At 37.4% G+C, this 19,692-nt stretch overlaps 1 protein-coding gene and 1 long non-coding RNA gene across 3 annotated transcripts in view; one reads left to right on the forward strand and one right to left on the reverse strand.

Annotated features, from left to right (window-relative positions):
- sgcz (sarcoglycan zeta) overlaps positions 1-19,692 on the forward strand; it is a 700,860-nt gene that overhangs the window by 498,745 nt on the left and 182,423 nt on the right. The window lies entirely within an intron of this gene.
- Positions 1,078-8,870, reverse strand: LOC134299262 (uncharacterized). The gene is made up of 2 exons (XR_010006446.1): positions 8,359-8,870; positions 1,078-1,430 (listed from the first exon to the last, which is right to left on the reverse strand). It is a non-coding gene; the product is annotated as an uncharacterized LOC134299262 (long non-coding RNA).

The following is a 19,692-nucleotide window of genomic DNA, read 5'->3' on the forward strand; positions in this document are numbered from 1 at the left end:
ATATATCTAAAATAACCCTTTTAAAATACAAAGAAGAGGTATTACCTATAACTCCTGGAAAGCTTTCACCTCAAGCTTTAATTCCACTGTTGTGATGTACCGTGAATTAGATAAAAGGGGATTTAGAAAGCAAACAAACATTGGAAGATGGTGTTGGGTCACTGTGAGATTTATAGTAAGGTGAACGACCAAAGTCATTTGAGGCTCATGCATTTCCAGCAGCATTTTGGATGAGAACGCTAGAAGCCAGGGAAGGTATTTGCCCTTTTGCCCTCTAAGCATATCCATGCTATTTAAACTGTCTGTCTAAATAGAGAGTCGATGAGGTAAACTCCAACACTATTTTGCCGAGGGTTATTTGATTTGAAGTTGGTAAGTGTCACAATGGGTTTGCTTCAAAGATTGATGACATTTTATATTTTAAAATGTATAAGTCAAAAGCAGCTTTGTATCCCTTTTTAGTGTGTGTGTATATATACATTAGCAAAGTGACTTTGCCTAATAAATAATTAATATCATAAAGCCTTTAAGAACCAATATGATGAATGGCACTTGGCAGTAATAATGCATTGCATTTTGGAGCTAAGTATACTTTAATCAAAGAGAGCTGAACAGGCTTCAACTCTTCACTTGATTGACCTGTAAGACATCAAATTGCAAGGTTTCTCCCCCAGGATTTTTTTTTACTTCTTAAATATTTCATGTCATACTGTGGCAGCTGATGGCTTCCATCCCAGTGGAGGTGGTAAATATATCCTGGGCTTTTCCCCAAAACGTATAGGAAATATCCAAAGTGCTGAAACTTGGTGCAGCCTTTTAAAAGTTTAGATTAGACTGGAATAGATTTGATGTTCAGTTCTCATGAAAGCTACCAGCCAACACAGACAGCACACAAAATGGATAAGACATTTATGCCATTTTGTCCTACATGATGGCATTGGGCATCACCTTGTGCAGAAGTTTCCTGTAATCTATAGATTTACAATGAACTCAGTTTTAAACATTTTAGCTCCCAAATCAGATTCAAGCATACGAACATACTAGGTAACAGAATATAGACCAATTTAGTAGTAGTAGTAGTAGTAGGAAGAGTGTAATAATATTATGTGTCACTTACTTCTCCTCACAGTTCAAGGCAGGGCACACATAGTTAAAATACATAAATAAAATAAACCGTAAACTACATAAATTAAAAATATATACCAAAGATTAAAATACCAATACTAATAAAAGGTAAATTTAAAATCCATAGTTTCCATGGGTTAGCTTGCTGAAAGAGATAAATCTTTACTTGTATCTTAAATTCTGACAGCTAATTTAGCTCTTATGGCAGGTCATTCCGAAGTTTCGGGGTGGCTGATGAAAAGGTCTTCTGGGTGACCGTTGCCAGTTGGGTTTTCACTGGTTGAAGTAAACATCCCCCAGAGAACCTAAGTGGACAGAGCAGATGTATACCTCAAATTCACAAAATCATCCATTTGAGTATTTATCTTGGTTCTTTCTCTTGTGCAGGTATTTTAAAACAAAAACAGTTCATAACAAACACTCTAATATTTGTACTATTGTACTGACACAATTACATCAGAATGTTCACATTGAACATGCTGAATTAACATGGGTACTGTTTTTCATGAAACAATCTATGGCAAAAAACCTCTGTTTTTGTTGGAATGGAACAGTACATGGTCATTTGTACATCATCAAAATGTGAATAAGTATCCTTGAGAATAAAGAGTAAAACACAACACAAATCTGCATACAGTTTTCATATATTGATGTATACAGTGTTCCCTCACTATTTCACGGTTCACTTTTTGCGGATTCGCTGTTTCGTGGTTTTTCAATAAACTCTAAAAGACTATTATAAATCATAAAAAATTACAATTTACAGCATAAGGAAGGGAGGAAGGAGAAGCTGAAGGGAGAGAAAAGGATCCCAAGCAGCACCGGGAGGAGAAAGAAGGAGGCGATTGATCAACACACGATTGGTTGATAAAGACTTAAAGAAGTGTATAACTACTAAAGTAACGTATAACTATTAAAATAAATATAGCGTCCCTACTTTGCAGATTTTCACTTATAGCAGGTGGTCCTGGAACCTAACCCCAGCAATAAGTGAAGAAACACTGTATTTCCAACCCAAACCAACCAAACCAATTCAATTAACTACAAGGTTACTGCTTGCAACACATATTGCAAACTAAAAGAAAGTACTGGCATATGATAGCCATTAGGGCTGTGCACCGATCTGTTTTTCAAAATAGGCTCCGGATGGTTTGGCTCTTTTGGCTCTTTCAGCCAGCTATAATGGCACGGGTGCTGCTGCCATTTTTTTTCCTGTTCACAACAGACCACACAGGCTACGTTTACTTTTGGTTTCATGTAAAGCATAGAGAGGCAGCAGTGCACCCGCATAGCCAATCAGAACAGAAGAAAACCATGATGTTTCTTTTAGCCAAGCTGGGCCTCAATTTTTCTACTTTGAGCAGGCTTCTGAGAGAGACAGATCATGCTCCAGTTTGCTGATCTAAATTCTCAATGCTAGTCGCAGCTCTTCTGCATTGCTTCCTTGCTTTTTGACTCAAATGGCAATAAATAGGCTTTTACTTTCTACACACTTAAGAAACTGCCACCAATGGTGCCCTTCACATGAAGCAAGCTTCAAATGTGGGGTAGAAGTATCCTGCCATTTCTAAAGCCACCATAAAACGAGAAGGTAATTTATATCTTTTTTTAAGAATGGCTAATGTCCTTTAGGTGGTGTGGCTCCCACTGAAATAAGTGTTTAAAAAGAGTGCCTTAACTCAATTTTGTTGAAAGGGTGTTTAGGAGAAACTATGCAAGAAAAGGTGGTTTCTTAAGTCTGATGCCTTAAACCCAGGTATTATTGAAGGATATAAGGAGAAATGATCCCAGAAACGGTGGTTTCTTAAATCTAATGCCTTAGACCCCTGTGTTATTGAAAGATATAAGGGGAAAGAATGCCAGAAAAAGTAGTTTCTTCAGTCTGATACCTTAAGCCCAGGTGTTATTGAAGGAACTGAGGAGAAAAAATGTTAGAAAAGGTGGTTTCTTAAGTGATGCCTTAAAATCAGATGTTATTGAAGGAGATAAAGGGAATGGATCCCAGAAAGGGTAGTTTCTTAAATCTGATGCCTTAACCCAGGTCTAGTTGAAGTATATGAGGAGAAATGATACCAGAAAAAGTGGTTTCTTAAGACTGATGCCCTAAAAATGACGGAAAGGGGAACTTGGGAAATTCCGCCATTGCTGCCAATGAGACGGATATTCCTGGAGCAAAAATGTATCCATTGGCTGTTGGATACAAATTTTGCAAATTTTTTTTCGGGGGGGGGGGGGGGCACTGAAATCCAGACACCGAAAATGGCATGGGGTTTAGCTGAATTTCACATCCCTAATAGCCATTAGTCAATCTTCAAACAGCACTCATTAAGCCAACACCAATTGAAAGCTAATCATATTGAACCTTTTCCTTTCATTTCAGATTGTTATTTCTATCAGTTGATAATGTCAGATAATTGATAAATATATTGGTCAAAACATTCTGTAAGATCTAATCTGCTTTTCCTTGAGACACCTAAGAGTGAAGAATACATTTTCCTTAACATGGCATCAGCATATTTAGACCTTTTAGTCACTTTTTCCCTTCAGTAGCATGCGAATTTTAAATAGGATTGCCAGGTTTTCCAAACAGCTATAAAGGACAGCCAACATTTGGAATGTGTTGGGTTATCAGAACTTAGTTAGTAACAAGGATGTGTTCTGTTCAAATACAGTAGAGTCTCACTTATCCAAAATAAACGGGCCAACAAAACGTTGGATAAGCAAAAATGTTGGATAATAAGGAGGGATAAAGAAAAAGCCTATTAAATGTTAAATTACATTATGATTTTACAAATTAAGCACCAAAACATCATGATTTACAACAAATTGACAGAAAATGCAGTTCAATACAAGGTAAAATTATGTAGTAATTATTTTATTTTTGAAATTAGCACCAAAATATCGTAATGTATTTAAAACATCGACTACTAAAAATTGACTATAAATAAAGATAGAATTACATAAAATAAACTTACAGTAACAATACCACTGGAAGTTATATCTCTAAAAAGTTCAGTCCTCTGAAGATTTTAAAAAATCTGTGATCCTTGCCTGCCTAGAGAAACAGCTGTGGATCCGGGCAGGAGGCAGACTGCGTTGGATAGTACAGAACATTGGATAAGTGAAAGCTGAATAAGCAAGACTCTACTGTACCAAATAGAAGTATCAATTTCAGTTAACAAAGTAAGCCATGTCTTACTCTATAAAATTAAAAATTTGTTCACATTCTCTAGACATAAATTGCATGTTGCATGAACTTTAGTCTACATGAAAATCCATATTTTCTTTTATTTATTTTTTAAAATAAAAATATTTAACAATTATGATTAAAATTCAAAGTAATTTGACTATCAGATATGGCTAGATTTACAGAATGCCTGTTCCTCTAATCGCTCTATTTGTTTTTGTTTTGGGAATTGAAATATCTCGATAAAAGCATTGACTTTGGAATGCTGAGAAACAAGAGACACTAAGCTCCAAATGCAGTTACATGTAAATCCTCTCTCAAAGGAACAATCCAATTAGCTTCCAAATGCTCAGTGATTGTGGAAGCCCAAACATGTTAACTTTTCCTTGTGAAGAAAGTATTTTCACATTGTTATTTTCTATTAAATTAAAAGCAAACTATATTTTAGCTCAATCCATGCCATATACTAAGCAGGCCATCTGGTCATCACTTAAGGTATTTATTATATGCAATCATAGATATAACAACTTATATAAGTAAAATACCCAGGCATTAATATACAGTACCTTTTGGGGAAAAACACAGACCTGTTAATATCTGAATATTTTTCCTTCATCAGATTACATAACATGGCATTTAAGGCTTCATTCGTAGAATCATAGAGTTGTAAAAGACCTTGTGGGCCATCCAGTCCAACCCACTGCCAAAGAACAGGAAAATCGCATTCAAAGCACCCCCGACAGATTCATTATGTTACAAGATGTGCCAAGTAAGATACTGCTACAACACTTTCATAAGGATCTTTATTTATTCAACTGTCAAGCTGGCTTCTAGATAAGTTTCTAGAAACCAGCTTGAGAGATGTAGAAATAATGATCCTTATGAACACCTAGAATAACCCAGGATTTACTTCTGAATAGACAAGGGATGGGATGAATTTTAGTACTGTGTTCCCTCACTAATTCGCAGTTCACTTTTTGGAATGGAACAGTACATGGTCATTTGTACATCATCAAAATGTGAATAAGTATCCTTGAGAATAAAGAGTAAAACACAACACAAATCTGCATACAGTTTTCATATATTGATGTATACAGTGTTCCCTCACTATTTCACGGTTCACTTTTTGCGGATTCGCTGTTTCGTGGTTTTTCAATAAACTCTAAAAGACTATTATAAATCATTAAAAAAAATTACAGTTTACAGCCTAAGGAAGGGAGGAAGGAAAAGCCAAAGGGAGAGAAAAGGAGCCCAAGCAGCAACGAGAGGAGAAAGAGGCGATTTATCAACACACGATTGGTTGATAAAGACTTAAAATAGTGTATAACTACTAAAATAATATATAAATATTAAAATAAATATAGCATCCCTACTTCGCAGATTTTCACTTATTGCGGGTGGTCCTGGAACCTAACCCCAGCGATAAGTGAGGGAACACTGTACATGAAACTTTTGCTTCCAAAATCATAGCTCCAAGACTGACTGAATCAAGGGTTGGCTAGAACGCAGAAAGGGAGAAGAAATAGGAGGAAAAGTTAAGATCCATCATTCTTCTTCGATTGCTCCCCAAGTCTACCCCTTCAAAAGCTTTCCAGCTATTCTTCTTTCAGGTTCAGCTGCCTTGAAAAATAACTGCATGATGAATTTCCTCCAGTCCTAAACCTTCCTATTCTTGGGCTTTCCTATTTTACAAAACCTGTCAATGAATTCCAACACCTTAAAATCAATTTATTCACTGAGGTATGGGATTAACTAGAGCATTAATCAGTAAATCCAGTGAGTTAAGCCACGTGACTAAGAACCATTAGTGAGTTAATAACTTAACAAGTTAATCAACTTATTTCCAAGCGTTCATGTTTATTTACAATGTTTTAATTATATGTATTTTATCTATTCTCACTATATAACATGTGTTTTGTCCAAATATTTGCAAATATATTTTGCACACAATGAATTCTTAGTCATGCCCCCCTTATACAGTTACTTTTGGGGAAAACATAAACATATTAATGAAAGGGTATTTTGCCTTCATCATATATAACATAACATGTAAGGCATAATTCACACATTATGTAACAAGATGTGGCAGGTTAGATGGAACATTTTAATGACCTTTATTTCTGCATATCTCAAGCTGTCTTCTCTATACATAACATTTAGAATAACCTGTAATTTTGCCTTAAAATTTATTTCAGGAGGTCTAGGGAGGCTGTTTGATATTTCTAAACAGAATAACTATACAATTCTGCCCTAGCAACTCACAATGGTCATACCACAAAATTACAATAAATATGTATGCAGGGGTGGCTCAAGCGGTAAGCGAACTACGCATTTTCTGAAGGCACCATCCTCTATGGGGTGCAGTTGAGGCGCATTCAGGCGCCCAGACTCCAACTGCAAAAAGAAGGAGGGAAAAGCAGTTTCTCTCCTCCCCAAAGCGGCGGCCCCCTTCCTTCTTGCAAGAAAGGAGCCCGGCGCTTTGGGGAGAAGAGAAACGGCGCTTCTCTCCTCTCCAAAGTGGCGGCCCCTTTCCTTGCTGCAAGAAAGGAGCCCGGCACTTTGGGGAGAAGAGAAACGCAATTTCTCCCCTCTCCAAAGTGGTGGCCTCTTCCTTCTTGCAAGAAAGGAGCCCAGCGCTTTGGGGAGAAGAGAAACACCACTTCTCTCCTCTCCAAAGCGGCAGCCCCCTTTCTTCTTGCAAGAAAGGAGCCCGGCACTTTGGGGAGAAGAGAAACGCCGCTTCTCTTCTCCCCAAAGCGGCGGCTCCCTTTCCCAGAATCTCAGGTGCAAATAGTAATCAGTAACTGCGAATTGACTCAAAAATATGAAGACTTTCTCACAATACAGAGAAAGGGGTTAAATAATTCCTTCTTGCCAATGAGAAGAAAATGTAAGATTTACACACCTAAGCTGAACTAGAAAGTTCAGTGGATGACTTCACATAGTTGTTAGGGAATAACCTCGGAGAAACAAACTTGTTCGGCAAAAAATGAGGTAAAATGTGATCAATAAACTTATTGTGGCAACACTATGAATAATTTGTAGTGAAGAATTACACGAGCTGAAATCTAATCAGGCCAATGTACTCCTCATAGCTTAGTACCTGCATTTTGTACCTGCTAAAATTTCTAGACAGTCTGAAAAGAGAGCTCTCTATGTAATACTAGGAAAGTCACCTGAAATTCCTTGGACGATTTCTTTCACTTATAATCTGAATGAAACAAATATGTCAATAATACATAATCCTTAAAATGTTAAATACAAAATGACCAGTCCAGCAATTTCCTGAAGAAAGCTGTTGTTTAGCAATCATTATTGAATTTGCACAGAAAATGTACTGGAATGTCAAACTAAGTGTAATTGTACATATAAAGATGACCAAAATCAGTTCATATATGTGCATTTTAGAGCCAAATAAACACAGAGAAAAACCCAGAGTGTTCAGTTAGGATGTGCTTGAAATATTTAATAGATTGGGTCCAAAACTGTATTATGGTATTCAGTTTGATCTCATTATACTGTATAACACATCAATGTTCAAAATCTGTGACCAAGTAGCTGGAACTGTGTAGCATAATAGAGAAAGATGTATTTCCTTGATGGAAATTATATTCTATTCTATCCTATGTTAAAATGGAGTTTGCTGAAAAAGGACCTGTAGCTATTGAACCAAATGTGTTGGGAAATTGAAGATCCACCCTCAAAGCTGAATTTAAGAGGGACCAAAGCTTGGAATAACCCTTTGAAAAGCACAATGCTATTTGAAACAAGCTACATATTAACTTCCTGCTTACTAAGCAGTTAATACTCCACTTTGCCAAGGCTGAGCTGAATTTATTCCCACCCATGACTAAATCCAGTTCAGAATTCCAAAAATCTTATTTGAATTAGAATATAAGTAGATCTGATATCATTCTCATTTATTCTGCCAACTTTCAAGTTGTAAATGAACCTCTTCCGGTGGTTTTGTGTAGATTAAACTGCGGAATTGAGTGCCTTTCTATACATTTTTCCATAACCCTTTCCATTCCTCGCTATTAACCAACCTGATTAGGGCTGATGGAAGTTCAACAACATCTAAAAGCCACCAGGTTTCCTCCTCCTGGGGAAAAAAATAAGACAATAAGATGTAAAATCAAACAACAAGACACAGCAAAGGCTCATGATATGGAACAGGTAGCTGCTACCACCACCTTCAGGAATCAATCTAATAAGTAGAAATGAAAGTATTGATTGTGAAGATTAGTGCCAAACTTCCAACATCTAATAAGCAATCCAAAACCATTATCAAAAGCTACTAAGTGGTACACCAAGAATCAGTTGGGTCAATAAGCCCTGTATCTGTAATTCCTGGCACAATTAATAAAACTGGGTAAGAGTCCACGATAAAATGCATGTACAAAAAACGACAGACACAGCAACTTCTCTGAATTTGCAAACTATGTAGATTCATTCCCTTCCCAGAAAAAGTTCTTTAGACAAAATGAAAATGAAGTCTTGGAAGTATTAATATTATCATGGTCATCACCTTCATCATCATTACCTCAGTCTCTTCTCTTAAAAAAGACTCAACCAGAATTAAAAACAATACAATTTAAAACATTTAAAAACCTATAGTATAGACTTGTGCAATTCAGCTGAACTGTTATCTGTTTCTATTATCTGAATTTCAGTGGATCTGCAGATCGACCCGAAAAGCCGTTTTCAGTCTGCAGGTGAAAAATGTGGCAAGATCCGACCCATTGGCGGCAATTGGGGGGGGGCTCCCCGGGCTCCCCTTCCCTTAATTTTTATAGCTATTGGGATGGAAATGGCCACATTTGAAAGACACATCTACCACATCAAGTTTCATAATGTCATCTTCTGATTTTTAGGAATTTCGTTTCTTTCTAGAAATAAAATCATCTTAAAAAATCCCAAAAAGGTATCCCCATGGGCGCCACCTTATAGCTTCTCCAGGAGCAGCAGCAGGACACCATTCCTTCCTGTCAAAGGTCAAAGATGCACGTTGACATCACACAGCCCACTATTACACTTACTAATTTACTAATTTAAAAAACCACAATTTCTTCAAAAGCTTTTGTATTTCTTGGTGTCACAACATACTGAAAGAGGTCACCAGCTCACCATCCACAAGAAACCAAGCAGCATGTACCTTTATTAGAAAAACATACAATTGTTAAAAACAAATAGTTAAAATCACATGAAACCATTTTAAAATAATGAAAACACTACACAGCACCTTCTGGCTTGTTCTTTAAAACTTTCTTCTTTAGAAGTCTGCCTGAATAAAAAGATTTTAGCTTGCTGCCAGAAGGCGAACAGGGAGAGGGCCATTCTAGTCTCCCTAGGCAAAAAGTTCCATAGCCTAGGGACAACAACTGAGAAGGCCCTCTCTCGCGTTCCCACCAACCTTGCTTGTATTAGTGGTAGAACTAAGAGAAAAGTCTGTCCTGGGGCTCTTAAGGCCTGGATAGGTTCATTCAGAGAGATGGAATTTACCAAATAGTCTGGACCTGAACCATATAGGACTTTATATTCATAAACAGCACTTTAAATTGTGCCCAGAAACAAACTGGCAGCTAATGGAACTGTTGCAGCAGGAGAATTGTGTGTTCTGAGAAGCCATCCTTGATTAATAATCTGGCCATAGCTCTTTGTACCAGCCAGAGTTTCTGAACACTCTTGAAAGGTAGCATGTTACAGTAATGGGATGTAACCAAGACATGTACCACCATGGACAGATGCAATGTCTTAAGAAACAGGAACGGTTGGCATACAAGTTTTTAAAAATTTTAAGCACTCCTGGCTACAGCAGAAATCTGGGCTTCCAGATTCAGTGCTGATAACTTGCCTTCAATATAAATGAATTCCATAGTCAGGTAGCAGTCATTTTGAATGCCCTCACCCATGTCTTCTACCCGCATACCGCTAATTGAGAGAAAGCCGAAGACTCACAAAATTTAGGCAGGCTCATTTAGGAAGATACAATTCTTCATATAGTCTGAATCCAGACCGATATAGGACTTTATGTGTTATAAACGACACTTTGATTTGTGCTTGGAAACGTAACAATTTTGCAACACAAGAGTGATATGTTCCCTATAATTCAATCCCACACAATGCTTTTGCCACAGCATTTTGAGCTTCCTGATGTTTCTGAACAGTTTCCAAATGCAATCCTATGTAGAATGTTACTGTAATCCAAATGGATGTTGGACATTGCCACATCCAAATGGGTGTAGGACAATGTTAAACAACTAACATGATGACCAGCAGCCCTGCAGAGCTGTTGGCATCATGCAATTGCAGAGCTGCAGCTCTGCAAAGCCACACTTCAGGGTGGGTGCCATAATGCTACCCTCCTACCACTTCCCCTCCTTTTTAAATGGTGAAATGCCTGGTGAAAAAAGAAATGGTGTGAGAGGAGAGAGGTAGATGCATTGCACAAGGTTAGTTCTGAGACTGTGGCATGACGGGCTTTGCTCGTGAACAGTCCCTGACAGGTTCATTGCACAGAAGTGGCCTTACACACATTGTTTCTACTTTGCTACTGAAATCACTGTGGAATATGGAAAACATGTGTCTTTTCAATAATTGCCCAAATGTTGCTAAAAATGAGAAGCTCCTTTTGGTCCTCACAAAACAAGATAAAAATAGGTTGGCCTTAATGTTTTTCACAGCATGTTCAGTGATGGTGATTGTTATTGTTCATGTGGCTGTGATTATAATCCTCCCATATGATGACCTTACAAACCTTTTGATACCTTTAAGCCTTCCCTTAATACTCTTTTAAAATCAAACTATCGTCTTTCTTAAAAATAAATTGCCAAAAATAATTATGTACCACAACCATGAATTAGGTTAAACAGTAACTTTCCTCTACAAAATGTATGCTGTTGGTCAATATGTGTGTTTGGCAGCTGGATTTTCATAATATGTTTTTAAAATCTTACTCTCTTCCCACTGATTATCTTCTTTTACCACATCAATAGTTGTTCTAATTTTTTTGAGTATATTGGCATCACACCATCTCCCAGATTTTCTCTCCCCAGGACTTTGCTAAAGTCTTTTGCTAAAAGAACATAATCAAACATAAGTAATTTTCCATGCAAAACTTAATAAAAGAAAAAAAGTTTTAAAAAATATATCGTGTACTTCATATCATTATCATCATAGCAGTGAGAGCCAAAATTTGTAATGGCAGAAAGTTGCAAGGATCAATAATACTGTTTAAAACTGCAGTCTGAAAACTACTCATCCCATGACATAATGGTTTTACAATTTCGTATCAGTTATATAATTTTGGATCAAAATACTCCACATGAAGAGATGATGCACATTGGATTTTTCCCAGGGCAGTGAATTCAGGAAGTGACACTTTTGTCCATGCTTGCAGTAGTTTTTTATGCAGGAGGGAAAAAAACAGGGTGGTCAATACCACAAGAATTAGTCTGGGGTGAGCTAGAAATCAGAGTCATGACAGAAAGTTGTGTTTCAAGAGTAAAGAGTGACCGAGGACCAAAGGAGAAAGAAGCAAGCCAGACGTTTGGGTTGAAGGAACACTGGGGAACAATCACTGGAACTTGGGACATCCCATGGTTCATGTATGCCCTAATTGCAACAGGAAGGTCTCTTATAGCTCTTTCCATTAGGGATTATCCAAATGCCATCATTGAAGGATATGAGCACTCTGTGTGGCCTAAGGATATGAAAATATACCATGATATGCTTCTCACCAGTTCACCTTATTGTGCAAGTTCACACAAATCTGATGAGTCCAATTTCCAATGAATGCCCCATATGAGGCTATATGGATACCTTTGATCATGTTCACTGTGATAAAGTTCCAACTCTAAATCCTAAGTAAATAAATAATATTTAAAACACAAAGGAGGGGAGGAAACAGCCATTCTACCAAAAGAGAAATAGGTTGACCTTCACGGATATTTCCTCAAAATTCACCCTTTGCCATATAAGCAGCCTAATCGTTCTACAAATCTGTTGGGATCAATTGGTTCTGTGAAGGAAAAGAAGGATTTTCAGCACTGTTGTAAAGAAGACATTTATTTATTTTAAATCAAATGTGTATTAAATCTAGTATCCTTTTCAATGCGTTTTAAATTGTCATCAGTTAATGAGAGCTTAAATGTAGACCAGTGGTTCTCAACCTGTGGGTCCCCAGGTGTTTTGGCCTACAACTCCCAGAAATCCCAGCCAGTTTAGCAGCTGATAGGATTTCTGGGAATCAAAGGCCAAAACATCTGGGGACCCACGGTTTGAAAACTACTGATTTAGACTGAAAGATCTAGCAATCTGGTGAAGAATGATTTTAAACTTTGTCAGAGCAGATAATTAAGAAATGTCATAACTAAAGGCAGCTTTCAAAAATGATTCCTGTGAAGTACTGAAATCTGCAGACTGAACCAGTTACCTAGACTGTTGAAGTCCCAAACAGTACTGTAAAAAAAAAAACCTCCAAAATGTTCTCTTCAAACTAGGTGAAAAAGTAACAAAAAGGCAGATGAGACAAATCCGCTTCTGCTATATGATGACGAGATCAAAGCACTATCCAGAAATAGGATCACTGTTGAAAAACTTACTGACAGTGTCAAATCTGAGTATGCAGCAGTGGTAAGAAGCAAATTCAGAGTAATGAATGAAGAAAAATGCCATTATTATCTCAGACAGAGTTCCTAGTTTCTCAACTTGTAAAAAAGGGAAATCTTTTCTTAGAGCTTAAAATTGTCATGTAGAACAGCTCACATGTTACTTGCTGCTTTGATGTTTTTATACCACATTATTTTTAGTCTTTAGGTTTGGGAATACATTTATATTTCTGATGTGCTTGTATCACTGCTATATTATTTAAAAATAATATATATATATATATATATATATATATATATATATATATATATCTGAAAAAATAGCAGACTTCCTCCACTCCCATGACCATAAAGATAATGGCTGAAATTCACCATCACAGTTGCAGATACATAACCTATGATGTTTGCCCATCAGCGTTATAGAACAGAGGCTATTGTCTGCCATCGTCTGATCAGCTTCTGCAGAATTCTGGGAAATGTAGTTTAGGGAAGTCAAGGACCTTTAGCTGAGAATTCCAAAAGCTCCACCCTGAACTACATTTCTCAGAATTCTGCAGAAGCAACTTGGATGACTGCCTCCATTCTATAATGCTGGTGAGAAACCAGTGCTTGATATATATTTGTGACTGATGCATATTCATAGTTCCTATGTTCTCATGACTGTTTCACTATTGTCACAATTGTAAAAGAATCCCAGTCGTGCTTTACTAGATAGCTGCTGCTGCAGAAGAGGAAGTTTTGTTCTCCTATCAGTCCTTTCCACCTACCTCTTGCCAATAATCCACAATACTAGGAAAGAATACAATAGGCATACTTTTTCTGATTCATAGCAGAGATTGCTGGAGGTAGGGGCTTGAAATGTCAGTAATGTTGTCAAAAGGATAATATTTACAGTTGCTGCCCATTAAAGCTAGATTGGGGAGGAGAAGGGTACGTCAGGACATGATAGTTAGGTAAGCATAATTAACTAAGATTTAAAATATGAGATCTTGGCTAGTGCTTATCCGAAAGTAAATATCATGTGCCAATGTTAATGTTAGTAACAAGAAAAGAGCATTGCCTAAGTCCAGGCCTGTAGCGAGGGGGGGGGGGGTTAGGGGTTCAACCCCCCCCCCCCTGAAATTTTTCAAGTTATAAAAAAAATCTCGTTTACTCATGAATTTTAACTGGTTAACCAAATCCCCATGCTAAGTCTATGAGATGCAAAACATTAAGAGTCCCTCCAGGCACTATCTCAAGCAGATATTGACAGGTTTGTAGTGGGGAGGGGTATGTGCTAGGGGTTCAACCCCCCCTCCCCCCGAAATTTTCAAAACCCCTCCCAAAAATTTTTTCTGGCTACGGCCCTGCCTAAGTCCTTATATTACACCTCCGAAGTAGCATTGCTTGCATTATGTTTTATCTAACCTCTGTTTCTTTCTTGTACTGAAGTTCTTCTAATCTCTCATCTTCTGAGTGAAGGCTCTTAAAGATCCTGAGGGAAGAATATTTTAACCAATAAAAATTGCCTTTGGTAGCCATTTAAATTTAAAATCAAAATGTGTGTTTTTTATATCTGTTACATGCCAAAATATTAATCCTCTTCCTGCATTCTTAGACTTAGTATCAGTTACTCCATGCCTAAACAAGCATTACATAAGTAATACTGCAGATTATTAATACATATTCATTGTGTTTGCTGAGGAGTGTTAACTAAATTGTCAAAAGTAGCTTGTGAGATTATTTATATGAGATGTTGAAAACAATATAGAGCTCTAGTTTATGAAAGCCCAAAGACTGATGCTTCAAGAGTTGTCCTCCAAGCCTTTCACTTTTCATGTACTATAATAATAAATAAGATTAATCCAAAGCACTCTATATATGTACCAAGCAATAAAAATATAGATTATATTCAAGCCATAAAAGCCGTGAGTGAAGGTTTTGAATTCTTTCATTCCAATAAAGTTTTTTGCCTCTGTTTCATTGCTGATAGAATGCTGTAAATTTTGCCATATTCATGACACAATTATAGGAAAACATCTGTCTGTGGTTATGAAACAACAAAGTATACATACTTTTTGCTGATCAATAAAATGCACAATAAATGTCAGGAAAGCCAACATCATAAATTAAACTCAATGATAAGATATTTGGATTCAAGGACACGTTAGGACAAACTCTAATACTTGCAGGAGTGAAAAGGACAGGAACTGAAAATTGATTTGGGAGAACTTATCTATAAACCCACTTAAAATCCTTCTTTATTGATGCTCTCCTAACTGCTCCTTATCTGTTTCAAGCATGGTGGAAATATTGGTAAGCTACCATGACATGTCTAGCTTTGATTTCTACAAGGTTATACAAAGAAAAAATATTCTAATTTAACTTTATAGGAACTTTATAGAAAACATTTATAATAATGTTTTCCAGCAGTAACACTACGAAACAACTAAATGTACACCATACATTATGTAGTTTAGCAGTCTCAAGAAAAGTGCTCTGAACTTCAATGATGTTACATTTATATTTATTTTCAAGGCTGTATGCGGATATGAAACTCTTTTCCTTCTATGCTTCTTTTCTTTCCTGATATATAAACCAAATGAAGAGAGTATGATCTATATTACTTTGTTTATGGGCATGTCAACGTGGTGAAATGATTTGAACATTTGGCTACAAATGTGGAGATCTGGGTTTCATTCACCACTTGGCCTTGACCACACTCTCAAGCCCAGAAAACCCTGTGATAAGTTCACCTTAGGGTTGCCATAAGTTGGAAATAACTTGAAGTCACAGAACAAGAACAACACCATCTCAGTTAGCAAAAAGATTGTGTTCCTAGACTTTACTTCTGCAACAGAAACTTTGGTACCAAATACAGAAATAATATAGAATGAATAGGGATAGGATCCTATAACTTCAAAAAGTCAAGATGTTGTAGCAAACCTTTTCATTCAGAACTAGCAATTTGCACATGTGAAATGAAAACAGCCAGGTCAGGTGTGTCATGTATAATTAAAAAAAATGTTTTGAACTTTCCATGGGTCATTTAAACATTTCTTTCAAATGCGTCTAGAGAATATCTCCCCTCATTTTCTCTGCCTTTTATCACTCAGCATCTCTCTGTAAGAGTATAAAGCTTTGAGCAGAATTCTCCTTACTGTACAATTTTGATAAAAGTCAAGATCATTTTCTGATGGAACATCTAACGCATGAGAAATCTCACGAAGAGGTTATTGTGGCACCTGACATTTTTTTCACCAGCCTCCACCCTTCTATGTTTCCCTCTTTGGTGGTGAAACTCATCAATCTATGCTTTTTGTTTTGTTTGCCCGGCTACGCGTTGCTGTGGCTTACAGGAATCATTTGTTGGCCAGGTGGAATAGCAGTGAATAGCCTTGCAGCCTCAAAGCCTGGCCATTTTCTGGAGAAGCTGGAGTAGCATCCTCCATCAAAGAGCCACTTTGAAGCCTGGCTGCTTCCTTAGTAGGGGAATCCTTATTTGGCCAGCTTGAACTGCACTGAATAGTCCTGCAGCTTAAAAGCCTGGCTGCTTTCTACATAGGGCATCCTTTCTAGGCCTGGTTGTATGGGACAGAGTAGCCTCGTGGCTTCAGAGCTTGGAGGTTTTCTATGTAAGGGAAATCTTGGTTGGCCAGGTTGAATAGCACTGAATAGCCTTGCTGCTTGCAAGCCTGGCCATTTTCTACCTTGCGGAATCCTTGGTTGGCCAGTTTGAATAGCAATTAATAGTCTCAGTGTGGCAGGTATGAATGCTGCAATTAGCCACCTTGATTAGCATTTAATGGCCTTGCAGCTTCAAAGCCTGTCTGCTTCCTGCCTGGGAGAATCCTTTGTTGGGAAGTGTTAGCTGGCCCTGATTGTTTCCTTTCTGGAATTCCCAATTTCCTTGCTTTCTGAGTGTTGCTCTTTATTTACTGTCCTAGTTTTAGAGATTATATTGTTCTGTATTATTATACCACAGTAATTATTTCATATTACAATAGAGTCTCACTTATCCAACATTCACTTATCCAATGTTCTGGATTATCCAATGCAGTCGGCCTTTTAGTAGTCAGTGTTTTTGTAATCAATGTTTTCAATACATTGTGATGTTTTGGTGCTAAATTCGTAAATACAGTAATTACTACATAGCATCACTGCAAATTGAACTATTTTTTCTGTCAAATTTGTTGTATAACATGATGTTTTGCTACATAATTTGTAAAATCATAACGTAATTTGATGTTTAATAGACTTTTTCTTAATCCCTTCTTATTACCCAACATATTCGCTTATCCAACGTTCTGCCGAGGTGTATCTGTTGGATAACCGAGACTCTATATTTATAATCTTATATTATCTGCTTAGAAGTGGATTATATGAGGCTCCTTCTAAACAGCTGTATAAAATGCACACTGAAGTGGATTATGTGGTTGACTCAAGATAATCCAGTTCAAAGCAGATAATATAAGATTATAAATGGGTAATATAGCTGTGTGGAAGGGCCTTGAGTCTACACTGCCATATAATCCAGTTCAAATCAGATAATCTGTATTTTATAGGCAGTGTGGAAGAGGCCTGATTGAAGAGGCCCTGCGCACCATTAAATGGCTGAGTGGGTTGCTAGGAGACAAAGTGGGCGGAACTTAGCCTTCTAACTGGCAGAAATGGGGAAAAAACAGTTATTTTTCTCTCTCTTATTAGGACTTTATTTTTCTTGTTTTTTTATGTAAAAACACAGACCAGATGACTTTTGTGTCCAAATTTGGTGTGATTTGGTCATGTAGTTTTGTTGTTTAAGTTAAGGGAAAAACTATAAGAACACACACACACACACACACACACACATATATATATATATATATATATATATTGAAGCAGGTTTACCCATTGCTCTCCCAGGAACCTAAATGCGTGAGCTCGTAAGCTTTTACCAATGGTGTCCAACAACACCTCTGGTAAAATCAAATTAATTTGAGACAAAGCAGGAAACCCCTGCTTTGTCCTGCATTAATTTGATACCTGGTAGACTTGGATCTTTGATAACATCCAGATCTTTCCAGGTATGGGTCCAGTGTTGATTGGGCCCAGGAACTGTGTCATGCAATCCCCAGGCCCAATCCACACAGCCCTTTTGTGCTTTTTGGGCTCAATGAGGCCAGAAAACCTAGAGGGCACCAACCTCCTCCCCAAAGCCTCAAAAAAAAAAAGAAAGAAAGAAAGAAAGAAAGAAAGAAAGAAAGAAAGAAAGAAAGACCGTAAAAATTAAAAGAACTTACTCAGCCACTTCTGGAGCCCTCCTGGCATGTACAAATGATATGTGAGGAGGGGGGGGGGATGAGGAAGAAAATTGCTCCTCACCCCTCTCCCATCTCCTGGTGCATCATTTCTACTTGTCAGGAGGACTCCAGAAGTACTTTAATGGTGACCGGGTAAGTTCTTTTAATTTTATGGGCTTCTTTTGGAAAAGGGTTTGGGTTCCCAGAACGAACCGGGAGCACATATAGACACCCCTCTGGGAATTTGCGGGTTTTGAGGGGAGGTATGGGTTCTTAAATGCATGCCTAAATCAGTTTCTTAAACCCACTTTGCCACACATTTAAATGCTGTCTGGAAGCGTCCCCATTCTCCTATGCTGTTTTGCTATACCTTAGGTGCCTGGGATTGGGTTCAGAAGGTAGTTTCTGTTTAGATGTTTGCCTTGCTTGCTATAGTATAACTCTGCTTTTTCTTGGCTGGTGGAGGTGTGTGAGCTGAGTTTCAGAGACACCTTGGGCTTTATTTACTATGGACGCTTTCATGCAACTTGACACTGAAAGTCACTCTTCTTATAGAGAAGTTCAGAGAATCAGCAAGATAACTATTGGCTCCTGCTGCTGCTTTCCTCTGCAGTATTTTTGCTGCTCCTCAGAAACTTACAGCAAGATAGTGTATGAAATCAGAAAGGAAAGTGCAACACATGAGGAGTGTCAGGACACAGGAGGATTCTCTCTTCTGCTGAACAGAAGCATGCATGTCAGTGAAGAAGCGTGATTTTAGCCATGATATGCTTGTAGTTGGAACACTGCACACCTAAAGTGAGAAGATGGCTGGCATACAAAATGAGAAAAGAAAGAGAGAATAAATTAATATTATAGATTAGAGAAGGGAAGAAAGAATTCACAAATTGGGATAAGATCAAGTTAGTCTATCACACGTTACTTTATAAAGCATCACAGTCTACAAAAGATTTTTTGGAAAAATATTTATAAAAATAAAATCTTCTGATGCTTAATGAAGATCAAAGAAAGAGACTTGATTAACCTATAACAATGGCAGAACTTACAGGGGTGCTTCCAGAGGAGAAAATGGGAAGAGTGCCAGGTCCTGATAGATTGATGGAACAATATTACATGTTTCTACAAGATCAACAAAGCTGAAAAAGCATTTGATAGTGTGGAATGATCTTCTGGAAGAGATCTGATAGCTAAATCAGCAGTCAGAATTCAAGACACAACTGAAGATGTATCTCTTCTGGAAAGCCTACATAGTCAATTTTAAACTCTAAATTTTAATCTTTATTTTAGTATTAGTGTTTGTCTTTTTTCTATGTTTTTTAATATATACATTTTAATAGTATCATATTTTATCAGTTTGTTTTAATCATGTTGTACCACACTTCAAGCCGTGAAGAGAGGTAGGTAACAAATACATTTCCTCCTCCTCCTCCTCCTCCTCCTCCTCCTCCTCCTCCTCCTCCTCCTCCTCCTCCTCCTCCTCTATTTTTTCTTGTTCTGCAGACTGACTTTC

The sequence above is a fragment of the Anolis carolinensis genome, chromosome 5, assembly GCF_035594765.1.
Source record: "Anolis carolinensis isolate JA03-04 chromosome 5, rAnoCar3.1.pri, whole genome shotgun sequence".
NCBI classification, from domain to species: domain Eukaryota; kingdom Metazoa; phylum Chordata; class Lepidosauria; order Squamata; family Dactyloidae; genus Anolis; species Anolis carolinensis.